At 40.0% G+C, this 13968-nt stretch overlaps 1 pseudogene; it reads left to right on the plus strand.

Moving 5' to 3' along the window:
* The first annotated feature begins 7381 nt into the window (after positions 1 to 7381).
* On the plus strand, positions 7382 to 8178 carry LOC105989861 (annotated as a pseudogene).
* Positions 8179 to 13968: the final 5790 nt, after the last annotated feature.

The raw sequence follows: 13968 nt of genomic DNA on the forward strand, positions 1-13968 counted from the left end.
GAGAAGTACAAGTTGCCATGTCCAAAACGAGCTTTACGACATCGGTCCGGGGGAGGGAGAAGGGGTGGAGGAGAAGGGTTGGGATTGGGCAGGAGGGGGGAGGCTGGGAAGGGATGTGAAGGGTAAACCAAAGGAGGAGGCTGCAATGCTTGGTAAGAAATGTATGCATTATCCTGCCCATGTAATTGTAACCCCTCTGTACAGTATGTTCACAAATAAAAAATAAATAAATTAATTAAAAAAAATGTATTCCTGACCTTTCCACAGGGATAGGGCCTGCATAGGATGGAGCCAGGGGTGGCCCCATTCCCAGGAACCCCTGCTAGACCACTTCAGGGCTCTGCAGAAGTGGGATCTGTCAAACTGAACACCCTAGCCAGACACTACATCCAATTTTGCCTTCTCCAGGGACTCCAACATGGACAAGTCTGCTGGCGCTCTTTTGCAAGAACAGCAGTGCTCTTGAGTATGTGAGTTCCTGGGCCTCGGTGTTCTTGCTATAGGACATATACCAAAAGAAGAGAGTCTGGTACATCTGGTGCACCTCGTAGTGGCTGCCCTTCTCTATGCTGGCAAGAAACTTGCCTTCCACATGATTGTGGGCTCCATTGTGGGAGCCCTCCTCCTCCACCATTGCAGCCAATGATGTTGCCCAAATAGGATAATCGTTAGAAATACTAGGTCAAAGCTCAGAAATGTCAGTACCAGGAATTAGGTACATCAAAGAGGAGGGAGGGGGACAAGGGTAGACAAATGAAAGGAGGAGGGGCAGAGCATATTCAAGCTCATTGGGAGAGAGTAGGGGAACAAAAGACACTGTACGAAAGGAAATGTAATCATCTGACTCATGTAACTGAAATCCCTCTGCGCAACACCTTTATAATAACTATAAAGTAAATTAATTTTTAAGCCCATTACATATACCACAAAACTATGAAAAGTAAGGAAAGTGGTGAGTCAAAGGGGGACCTGAATGTTGAAAGGACTACACTGATACAGATGCGTTGTATTCATAAAGTGCTTTGTTATATGGCAACTCCTTCGTACAAATACTTAAAGATAATTTAAAAATAAAAAATGAATAAGTAGAACTAAAAAAGTTGAGTACAGGAGAAAGAAATGGTTGAGAATTCATCAGTCTATACTTCTGATATAGAGCAAGGCTTCCTATTAGGTTGTGACTCTGTAGAAGAACTCTACTGTTTTTGTAGAACTTCAGAAAAAGATGAGATTCATAAAGCATGGTTTACTATGTTTTGTCAAAAAGATAAATACTTCAGTTAATAACCAATCAACATTAAATTCATATATTATCTACATGAATGAATTTAATTGCTGATTGCGGTTTGACAGAAAAATTCATGAAAAACTTTAATCAGCAGAATTCCAGGACTGTAGGGCTTGCTTAAGTGGAGGAGTGCTGGCAGAGAGTGAAAAAACAAATACTAGCAGAGAGGTCCGGAGAGAGAGAAAAAGAGAGAGGAAGAGGGAAAGAGAGAGAGAGAGACAGACAGAGACAGAGACAGAGAGAGAGGGAGAGAGAGAGACAAAGAGAAAAAGAGAGAGGGAGGGAGAAAATGTCCAAACAGGAGGGAACAATGTGAGGAGACAGGCAGTAGAGGGTGATGAAGGTGAATATTATCAAAGTATGAAAATATAAAAATATCATCATGGAATCCATTATTTTGTACAATAACAAGACAATATGTCTTTAACAGACTTTTGAGTTTGAAAGCAAATTTCTTAGTTTATAAATTTTACTTAATGATGAAGATGGAGATTAGTTGCTAGGGAAGGTTTAACTTACATTCCATTCTAAGGCCCCAACAGAAATTGCTGAAGATAGTCCTATCCCAACCAGGCTCATGAAGTAGCCACTGCCAGTGTTTGCAGCAAAAAAAGGAGTACCTTGCTGAGAAGCAGAAGATGATTATGGTCAGCCATCTGTGCTCAAGCTTGTAATCTTCTTACTCAGGAGCCTGAGTTGTGAGGCTCCAAGTCAGCATAAGCAGGAAAGTCCCTAAGACTCTAAACTCAAAGTAAGCACCACAAACAGGAAATGGAACTATGGTTCAAGTATAAAAGCTCTTGGACAGCACTCAGGCTCTGCATTCATCTTCAGGTCCAGAAAACACAGACACCCACCCACCCACACACACACACACACAATTGATTATGCATTAGAAAAACTCAGTCACATGTCAAGATCTAATTCTCACAAATGTTAACTCCCACTGAATTTTACATTCTCTTAAAAGGGACTGTTTCAATGGCAGAAATTTTCTTTTTTTTTTTTTTTAGAATTAAAGCCATGATTCTTTTGCAGTCTCTGTCACAAATTAGAATGGGGCGGGGGAGAAAACTGTGTAGCCACTTTCTCATGCTCCAATGATATTCTCATAATTCACCAGTGAAAAGACACTAACAAGAATAAGATGTGTCTAAATTAGTTGAAAACCATGGGAATTGCCACTGATTATGTACAAGCTGACTAATTATGTACGATGTGACATACACTGTCAACAGGTTGGTCTATCAAGTGAAAAACAACCTATATATGACATAATCATTAAAATTTGATTTAATTTATGCTCATGGACATAGATGTTTATATCGGAAAAGTTCTGGCAATATATATTTGACAATGCAATACTTGCAGGAACTGGGTTTATGACTGTGAAGGTGGAGTGGGGAGAAAAACTTAATAAATCCTAGATTTGAACTATGGCATTTATATAGAACCAAAATCTCTTAATTTCCAAATCAAAAAGACCTATTAGCATACAAAAAAAGCAAAATAGCACATCAATCTGTAGTAATTTTTCTCACTTTTTATTAGCATTCATTCTTCCAAGGGATTCAGTTATGACATGTCCATATATTCAAACTATGTATCTTTATGAGACTCATTTCCTCCATCATTCTCACACATCCACAGTCCCTTCTCAAATCAATGCCAACATGCTTTAATGTTCCTTTTTCACACATATAAAAAAGTGGCTATTTTGACCATGTTTGTCCTCCTTTGCCCTCTGTTTGTCTTTCTGATGTCCATTAGAACTCGTGCCTATGATAGGAGCTGTTTTGCATTCCTATCACTCATTTTTATTAAGTTGAATGACAGTAGTATGTGATAGATTTCACAATAAAATTTGCAAACTCATATTGTGTAATTTCATCATATTGATGGCCTCACTCTTCCTTTCCCCATCTACCCTACTCCTTAATATTCAAGCTTTCAGTGAGTTTCCTTTTGTCACCATGGCCATTCCCAGATGCCACATAAGGTTCATTTAACCTTCCTTAATCTGCCTGATGCCTTTAACAATCCCAAAATTACATATTCTATAAATATATTTATATGTGTTCCTGTATGTGCTTATACATGTTTATCTTTTAGGTTGTGCATTTACATATTACAGAAAACACGTGGCTTCATCCTTTTGAACCTGCTTTACTTCACTCAGCATGATAGTCTCCACTTCTACTCATTTTCCTGCAAATGAAAACATTTCACTCACTTAACGCATAGCATGGAGTGGAAGGGAAAGGCCTGGCTGGGGATAAACAATGGGGATCTGGTACAATGAAGTTAACATTTAACACCACGAGGCCAGAAAGATTACTGGTGTGAGTGCAGATGAGGGGAGGTGAGAAATTAAGAGATCCTCCAGCAGGTCCAAATATGCCTGGAGACCTCTTCATCAGGATTAAAAAGCTGAGGTGACAGGGGAAGAAATAATCAAAAAGTTTGAGCAAGGAAAAGTGATGAGCCAGATGCCACAGCAAAGCCAGGTAATATGAAGAATGGAGTTGTGACAAACTGGGCAAAGTGTAGGCCACTGGGGTCTTTGACAAAGCCATTGAAGGTTATCAGATAATCATTGATTGAATATAGGATGGTGACAATACAAATATAGAAGTGTAGAGTGGAAAGTTATTGTATTTCATTTTCCTTGGGTACCATTATTATAGTTTGTTTACTAAAATTATCATAACAATGAAAAAGATGCCACAAAAAGAAACTGGTAAATCAATTACCCATAAAATCAGGATTTCAAGCATATCATTGTCTTCTAAAATCCCTTACAAGTCTAACAGTCTTATAAGGGAAAATGGACAGCAGATTCTGCTTGTGTGGGTATAGAAAGCAAGTTTTTAAGGCAACTAAGCCTCTTAGAACAAAGACTAGCATTCTCACAGCCTAGGGATAGATAATATTACCAGAATCTTCTACATATGATGCTCAATGACAATTATTTTTGTATTGATCTTTTGCTCACTAATCTTATGAAAAAGAAAAGTAAAGCTAAATTCAGATAAAGAAGTGGTGCTGTGTCACAAGTGGTAGAGCACTTGCCTTGAGCTGAAGAGCTGAGGACAGTACCAGGCCCAGAGTTCAAGCCCCATCACACACAGAGAGAGAGAGAGAGAGAGACAGAGACAGAGACAAAGACAGAGAGAAAAAGAGAGAGAGAGAAAGAGAGAAAGAGAGAGAGAGAGAGAGAAAGAGAGAGAAACAATCTCTTAGATCTCCCAGCTCCTCACAAGTCTCCCAATGGGCACTCAACAAACTCACTCACCTCTGGAGGTTCTCATGCTCCTCACTTGTCGACCCTAGTGACAAAAAGGTATATTTTATTATTCCAGAAAGATCAGGTGGTAGAAAGAGACAATGTATGTACCACCTAATTATTAGAATCTCTTTCTTGCTATATTTCTGTGTGTTTGTATGTTTGTAGATTAAACTCATTTCTTTACACTTGTTAGACAAGCACTAGACAGCTAGCCCTGTTTTTAGCAGTTATGTTTGAATGAATCTCAGGTTTTTCCTGGGTTGTGTTAGAACACAGTCCTGTTATTTATGCCTTTCATACATACCTGGAAGAGCAAGTACTTACTACTATACCTATGAATTGATTCAGAATGGAATCTTGATTATTTTTTCCTATTCAATCTTGAACTCTGCTTTTAAATAAGTGTTTTAGAGGAGTAAGCCACTACACCAAGTGTAATTTTTTAAATTTTATATATTTCACTTTTCTTCCTTTTTATTGATAGTACAGATTTGGGCCTAAATGCAGTTCATCCTGTTTATAGGAACTATGTTTATGGGAAAATTTGATTTTAAAAATTATTCTGGGGGCGTTTTTGTTTCTGTTTTATGCCGAAAGATTTATTCCTGGCTGGTGGAAATCTCACATGGTTGTTGAGTAGGCTCTGAAACACTGATGGGGTGTAATGTATTACCTTGTTTTGTCTTTTTGTTTAGATTTTCATTTTAGATATGTTTTTCCTCAAAATAATTATTTTTACTAAAGCAGGAATACACTTTTATTTCTGAGACATATTGAAGTCCAGGCTGACCTTGAACACATGATCATCCTGCTCAATTTCTTGAGTGGTAGGATTACAAATGTGTAGCATCCCCCTAGCAGGGATGCCATGCAATTAGTATTTTTTTATCTACACATTTCTATTCAACTCCCTTTAGTTTCAAACCAATTTTGTGCCTAGTTGTACAAAGTATTGTTCTATGTTAGAAGATATCTGCAGAAAGCATATCCTGCTTTCTGTAAGTGAAGAATCTAGAGGGGTAGTGAAATACATAGTAAGCTAATTATCAACATTCTAGGGCAGGCCAAGAAGATTGTTAGGAAGTACACAGGCCAAGAGTAGTGTAAAATGTTAAATTGGGCTTTGAGTACAGTGATACAGGAAAGGTACTTATACAAGCACAAGCATGTAAGAGTTGTGGAAGTGGAGTAAGTGTTTTCCAGGGAGATTAATTGTGTGGACTTCTGGAAAGATGGACCAGGAGATTCTGAAACTTGGAGGTGCAGAACAGCAGAGTTATGGATGGAGGGAATCTGAGTGCTGAACCAGAGCCTTTATACTTGAACCACAGTTTCACTTCCTGTTTGTGGTGCTTACTTTGAGTTTAGAGTCTTAGGGACTTTCCTGCTGACTTGGCACCTCACAACTCAGGCTCCTGAGTAAGAAGATTATAAGCTTGAGCACAGATGGCTGACCATAATCATCTTCTGCTTCTCAGCAAGGCACTTCTCTTTTTGCTGCAAACACAGGCAGTGGCCACTTCATGAGCCTGGCTGGGATAGGACTATCTTCAGCAATTTCTGTTGGGGCCTTAGACTGAAATGTAAGTTAAACCTTCCCTAGCAACTAATCTCCATCTTCATCATTAAGTAAAACTTATAAACTAAGAAATTTGCTTTCAAACTCAAAAGTCTGTTAAAGACATATTGTCTTGTTATTGTACAAAATAATGGATTCCATGATGACATTTTCATATTTTCGTACTTCGATAATATTCACCTTCATCACCCTCTACTGCCTGTCTCCTCACATTGTTCCCTCCTGTTTTGACATTTTCTCCCTCCCTCCCTCTCTCTCTCTCTGTCTCTCTCTCTCTCCCTTTCCCTCTTCCTCTCTCTTTTTCTCTCTCTCCAGGCCTCTCTGCTAGTATTTGCTTTTTCACTCTCTGCCAGCATTCCTCCACTTAAGCAAGCCCTACAGTTCTGGCATTCTGCTGGTTAACTCGAATTAAGATTTTCATGAATTTTTCTGTCAAACCACAATCAGCAAATAAATTTATTCATGTAGATAATATATGAATTTAATGTTGATTGGTTATTAACTGAACTATTTAAATTATCTTTTTGACAAAACATAATAAACCATGCTTTATGAATCTCATCTTTTTCTGAAGTTCTACAAAAACAGTAGAGTTCTTCTACAGAGTCCCAACCTAATAGGAAGCTCTGTTCTAAATCAGAAGTATAGACTGCTGAATTCTCAACCAATTCTTTCTCCTGTACTCAACTTTTTTAGTTCTACTTATTCATTTTTTATTTTTAAATTATCTTTAAGTAGTTGTACAAAAGAGTTGCCATATAGCAAAGCACTTTATGAATACAACGCATCTGTATCAGTGTAGTCCTTTTAACATTCAGGCCCCCCTTTGACTCACCATTTTCCTTACTTTTCTTAGTTTGTGGTATATGTAATGGGCTTAAAATTTTATTTTATAGTTATTATAAAGGTGGTGTACAGAGGGATTTCAGTTAAGTGAGTTAGGTGATTACATTTCTGTGTATAGTGTCTTCTGTTCCCCCACTCTCTCCCAAAGAGTTTGACTATGTTCTGCCCCTTCCTCCCTTCATTTGTCTGCCCTTGTCCCATCCCTCCTCTTTGATGTATCCAATTCCTGGTATTGACATTCCTGAGCTTTGACCTAGTCTTTTTAATGATTATCCTATTTTGGCAACATCATTGACTGCTATGGTGGAGCAGGAGGGCTCCCACAATGGAGCCACAATCATGTGGAAGGTAAGCTGCATGCCAGCGTAGAGAAGGGCAGCCACTATGAGCCACCAAATGTACCAGACCCTCTTCTTTAGGCACATGTTCCAGAGCAAGCATGCCGAGACCCAGGAGCTCACATACTCAGGAGCACTGATGTTCTTGCAAAAGAGCACGAGCAGACTTGTCCATGTTGGAGTCTCTGGAGAAGGCAGAATTTGAAGTAATGTCTGGCTAGGGTGTTCAGTTTGACGGACCCCAATTCTGCAGAGCCCTGATGTGGTCTAACAGGGGTTTCTGGGAATGGGGCCACCCCTAGCTCCATCCTCTGCAGGCCCTATCCCTGTGGAAAGGTCAGGAATACTTTGAATCTTGATTCCACTTGTTCTTCTGAGATGGTGAGGGTTTCACCAACATGCTGGTGAAGGACTCCACGGCCCATGGCTTCCACAGCAAGTGGACATGTTCATGGCCCAGGCAGTGCTGCAGTTTCTGTATTGGAAAGACAAAAGCAGGGCATTGGTGGTCTTCACCATGTAAGCACAGAAGCATCGTCCATCGAGGATGGCATACCTTTGTCCAGCCTCTGTTCCACTTCATCGGTTTTCTACTGCTGGCCGTGGATGACGGCAAGCTGACCATGTTCACAGTGTTGTGTAAGCAGTGCCAGCCCTCCCTGGGCAGGGACCCGATATATAACAAGTACCTAGACAAGACCAAACAGGACAGTTCTCCTTCAAGGTGCTGCTCATTCTGACATCTTCCTGTGGAGGCTTGCTCAGCAGTCTCTTTGGCTCCTTGGAGCAGGAGGGGGAGGAGAGGCAGGAAGGTAGAAGCCCCATGGAGCAGCACTGAGCTGCTCTCCTGCATGGGGATGCCCATGGGCAGCACCTCCAGGGCAATTTCCCTGGCAGGCATAGACTCAGGCCCTGTGTCTGCTGTGTTGTGTGGGCACTACCTTGTGGAGGCCGTCCCTATGCACGTGTGGTGGCTGAGCTGGCCTGGCTTGCATGTTCCCATATGACTGGACCCAGAGTGAGGGTTGTGCTCCTGCAGTCCCTTGTCCCTTCAGATCTCCCACAATAAAGCACAACACCCCACTGCCATCCTGTCTCTGGTTCCTTGAAGAGGCTGTGGGGTGACACAGCAGCTTGGTGCCGGGGATTGGACAAGGTGTACCCTGTTTGCCCGAGGTCCCCTTCCTGCTTTCCAGTGCGGCTTAGTGTAAGATTGGAGCTGTGGCCACCGGGGTAGGCAAGCTGGGGACCCTGGCTCCCACACTTAGTGGGCTTTTTAGTATCTTGTCGCCCATGGGCTATTCACAACCATGGTTCGTTCCCATCTCTGCGGTGCACTTGGGCCGCTGGACCTTGGGCTCCCTAGGGTAGTGGCAGCTGCCAGAAATGTGCAGGCCCTGCGATGCGATGCACACAGGTCTTGGAGGCCACCCTGGCGATGCCCCTCCCCACTCTGTACCTCACTCCACTTTTCAAGCTACTGGGGATGCCATCCTTCTTGTTGCAGTATTTATTATTATTGGGTGATGGATTTCTTTGGCCTAATATATTAGGACTTTAACAAATAACCAGGAATGAGCAGATCTGTCCTCTGTCACTGATAATATCCCATGGTGCTAGAACTATAAAGTGAAACACTATTTTTTCACAACTAAAATGAGAGTGTGGCTGAGTCCAGTGGTCCTGCATACTTTGCTGTAAAAACAACTCACGAAGGTTGTCAGATAGTGACTGAATAAATCCTTTGTACCAGGGAAAAAGATTATACAATTGTACTTCTCCATGTAGACTATTATATTTTAATCAATTCGTTTGTAAACATCTGTATATACTACACAGTGTGTATACTTATAGATTTATAGGTACATTCTAGTTACCACAAATGAAGGAAGAAGCTATGCAACCTTTGTTTTTCTGTGTCTAGCTTACTACATACACTTAGATAGTAGAGTAACAATAGGCAATCACCCAAGCTCTCTTTGTCCAAACAGATATTTAGGACACTAGCACATACTTCACCTCAAGAGAGTAACATCAAGCAAACTAAACAGAAACAGATACTTCTTTTGAAAGAAAGCAGTTCCAAGTTTGTTTTTTTTCTTGAGCATTTTATTGTGAAAATATTGTAGAGAGGGGTTACAATTACATGGGCAAGATAATGAGTAAATTTCTTATCAAGCATTGTAGCCTCCTCCTTTGTTTTCCCTTCCCATCCCTTCCCATCCTCCGCCCGCCCTCCCACCCAATCCTCTCCTCCCCCCACACCAAAGTTGTAAAGTACTTTTTCAACATAATGACTTGTACTTCTCATTGTTGCAATGGGTCCACCTGTATCCCTATTGAAACGAATTGTTTTCCCCCTTCCCCTCCACAAATTTAACCCATGCTTTCACTGTATCAGATCCAAGTTTTTTAATTTTAATTTCAGTTGTGTGAAATTATGGTATAGCATCTTCCTTTCTTCCTCTTGTCTTGTATGGTCTCTGGCTTGTCTTTTTATATTTTTCTTTAGGTGTCTTAAATACTTTTATTGTTACTTTTATGGTGTTATACAGAGGTGTTACCTTTTTCTAAGTCAGGTAATGAGTACATATCATTGTTTGGACACAAAAATCACAGATCATTAACAAAAATTGACATATTGGACTTCAGTTGAGTTTTTGGTTTTACTCTTTAAAAGATGATGAGAATGCAATCGATCTAGAGAATAGGAGAAAATATTTGTAAAACATTACAATTAAACATTTTTATACAGAAAAATATTTTTAAATCAATTTATGATTTCCTAATAAAAAGAGGGTTTAGATGAAATTTTCACTAAAGGAAACAAATAGCAAATTATCATACCAAATCATAAAGATATGCTAATCAAGATGAAATTCCAGTATACACAACTTTTTATATTGTTTCAGGTGCCAAGCAGTTGGGTTTACTACAAGAGTAGGAACAGGAGAGGCTCAGGAGAAATAAAGTTCATTATATCCACAACTCCCAGAGACAGTTGGGTCCAAAAGATCACATCCCACACATGAAAATGACACCAGGATGGTAAAGAGGCAGATGATAGGAATGAGGAGAAGGTATGGGCCAATGCTTTCCATGGGGTTTCTGCAGAAGAGGCAGAATAAGCAGTTTACAATCAACTAGGTTTGTTTGAATGATCTCAGCATGGTTTAGACTCTAGCAAGAAGATCTAGTTGCTCAATATGTGGTCCTAAAATAATGCAGAGCAGTCTCCAACATAGACCAGAAAAAGAAGTCAAGCTTTTGACTGATTAATGTGCATAGCCAAAGTATGCACCAACGTAGGCTCTTTATTATATTTGAGAATGGGCTAGAGTTGAGAAACATTATCTCTCCTCACAGAACAAATTTTTATTTATCTCAAAAATCTCAAGACCTACAAAAAATCAAGATAGTATTTACAATAACTAGTGGGATTTGGTGGACCACACCTGAAATCTGAGCTCCTCAGGATATTGCCTGGTCTGAGGCTAGCCCAGGAAAAATTACTATGAGATCCGTCTGAACACACAAAGCTGTGTGTGATGGTACATGCCTGTAGCAGGATATTATGTTCTTGTTTCCAGCTGCAGTAAGAAACAAAACATAGAAGGATTTGTTTTAGTCTCAGTGTAATAAAACTGTGTCTATTTTAAAAGTTAACAGATCAAAAATGACTGGAAGATGGATGCCAGTGCTTCTCACCTGTAATCCAAGAAATTTCCTGAGATAAGGTTTTATTCTTGACTGGTTTTTGCCCAGAACCCTCTATGGAGAATTTGTGTATCATGGAAAAAGTGGGAGAGGACCTGGAAAGGTGGCTCAGTGGTAGAGTGCTTGCCTTGCATGCATGAGGCCCTGGGTTCAATTCCTCAGCACCACATAAGCAGAAAAAGCTGAAACTGGTGCTGTGGCTCAAGTGATAGATTGCTAGCCTTGAGCTCAATAGCTGAGGGACAGCAGCCAGGCCTAGAGTTCAGGCCCTATGACCGGGAATAAAAAAAAATAGGAGAGATGTTTTTCTAATAATTGAGCAAAATTTTAATAAATTTTGATAAATGAGCAACGTTTCTGATACTGCCTGGAATGTGCCTCTGAATAGGTGTCATGCTTTGAGTACAGTGACTGAGTTTCATAACCTGTGTAGTTTCTGAACCCTAATGAAAGCCTTGTGACATGAGTGGCACTTTGAACATTTAGTGAATTCACATTTAGATGAAGCTCTGCCCATTGTATCCCTTACTTTGAGGACAAGAATAATAAAGGAAGAGGCTATTCAGCTACATGATGTACAGATGTTTTTAGATCAATGTCAGTTAATCCAAGAGTCAACAAATGAAATGCATAGGCCAGTTTAGCTAGTGATATCATGGCACAGCCCCTGAGCTAGGAATTACTTTTACAGTTTTAAATGGATATATAAGGTAGAGACACGTGTATCTTACAATGCCAATAATAATTACCACCTATCCATGTTCAGAAAAAGCTTGATAACCCTTAATCTGTTGCCCCTGGCATTTTATCTGTGGCAGGACTGCAAGAACGACTGACTATTTCTGAGCCCATTTCCCAGGCTGTGACACAGAAGTGGCAGAAGCTAAGTTGTATTGACTGGGATAACTAAAGTCCTAAAAGTACTGACCTCAGCTGAATTTATGGGACCCAGACCTCACCCAGCATATGCAGTTGATGTGATGCTAAGAAAAAAGTCACTCTTTCTTATTGCTTCCGAGATCCATTTCTCTCTTGGATTGTCTTTAATTCTGTTAGAATGCTGGTATAGCCTGCTGACCTTGTACTCGTTTCAGCTGGAGATGTGCTATGGTGCCATGTTCTTGAAAATTGTTTGTAGCATTGATATTTACCAGCTGCCCAAATACTGCTGCAAGAAAAGCAAATGAAAATGTTTTCAACTGGTCACAGCCCAATTCCATGCTTTAGGGCCCAGCTCTGGGATTTGGTCTATATGAAGGTTAAGCTGCTCCATTGCATCATAAACATCATCTTACCATTTGTCAGACACCAGTGCTGGACTCTCACAGATATTGGCACTGATATTCACACACAATGGACACCTTTTCATTGCCTTTTACACTAACAAAGCAATCTATAGACCTAATGTAGCCCCAAAGCTCGCCAGACTTGTGGCAAAACCGACATTCTTCCCACTAAACATTATTAAAGCATGCCAGTTTCTTCTATGATCTCTTATAACTCCATGTATGAATTTCCTACAATTTCAAATGACTTTTACTAGTTTATCCTGATTCTTTGGGTAACTGGTTTATTGTATAAATTTGCAGAGCAATTATTCTGATAGGTGCTGCCATAAGAGCTGAGCAGGTAACTTCCAGAAGAGTTTCTTATGACTGCTTTTGAGAATGCCACAGAAAATGGTGAACAAGTTTTTGTGCTAAGTGACATATGCAGTGGGAAACTATTACCCTAACCCACTCTTCACTTTCTGTTTGAATATCACTTTTTTGTAGTCCATTTGTCTTTCTAGATTTTTTGTTTGTTTTTGCCAGTCCTGGGGCTTGAACTCAGAGCCTGGACACTGTCCCAGAGCTTCTTTTGCTCAAGGCTGGCACTCTACCAAGTGAGCCACAATGCCACTTCTGACTTTTTTTTGTTTATGTGGAACTGAGTAATCAAACCCAGGGCTTCATATATTCTAGAAAGCATTCTACCACTAAACCACATTCCTAGCGCCTCTTTCTAGTTTTAACAGAACGAACACTGTCAGAGTCTCATTATTCCTCAATGAGGCCTTCAGAAATCAGTTAGAATGGCTATAACCAAGAACTCTAATAACAACAGATGCTGGAGGGGATGTGGACAGAAGGAAACCTTAGCACATTGTTGGTGGGAGTGTAAACTTGTTCAACTACTTTGGAAAGAAATATGGAGGTTCCTTCGAAGACTCCCCATAAAGCTCCCTTATGATCTAGCAATCCCACTTTTGTGCATTTACCCAAATGATCACAAACAAGACCATACTAAAGGTACCAGCACAACTATGTTGATTGCAGCATTATTTACCATAGCTAAGATATGGAACCAACCCAGATGCCCCTCAATAGATGAATGCATCAAGAAAATATGGCATATATACACAATGGAATTCTATGCCTCCACAGAAAGAATGATATTGCCCCATTTGTTAGAAAATGGAAAGACTTGGAAAAAATTATATTAAGTGAAGTAAGCCAGGCCCAAAGAACAAAGGTCCCATGGTTTCCCTTATTTGCAATAACTAGTATATGTCTGAGACAAGCACAAACAGTCAGATAATTTGATGTTAGGCAAAATCAACCCCCAGATAAGGATTCAAATGTTTTTTCTTTCTTGTGATTGTTTCTCACATATATATATATATATATATATATATATATATATATATATATATATGTTGAGTTCTTTGTTGCTTTGTATGACCCTCCCTCATGGTATAACCCCTGTTGGTATTTGATGTTGATATAATTTGTGGAGGAGAAGGGAATAAACAAATTGTTTAAATAGGGAGGCAGGTGGACCCAGTGCAACAATGAGATGGATAAGATGTTATGTCAAAAACGAACTCTACAACTTTGGCTGAGGAGGGGAGGAAGGGATGACGGTGGGG

The sequence above is a fragment of the Dipodomys ordii genome, unplaced genomic scaffold (assembly GCF_000151885.1).
Source record: "Dipodomys ordii isolate 6190 unplaced genomic scaffold, Dord_2.0 Scaffold60, whole genome shotgun sequence".
NCBI lineage: Eukaryota > Metazoa > Chordata > Mammalia > Rodentia > Heteromyidae > Dipodomys > Dipodomys ordii.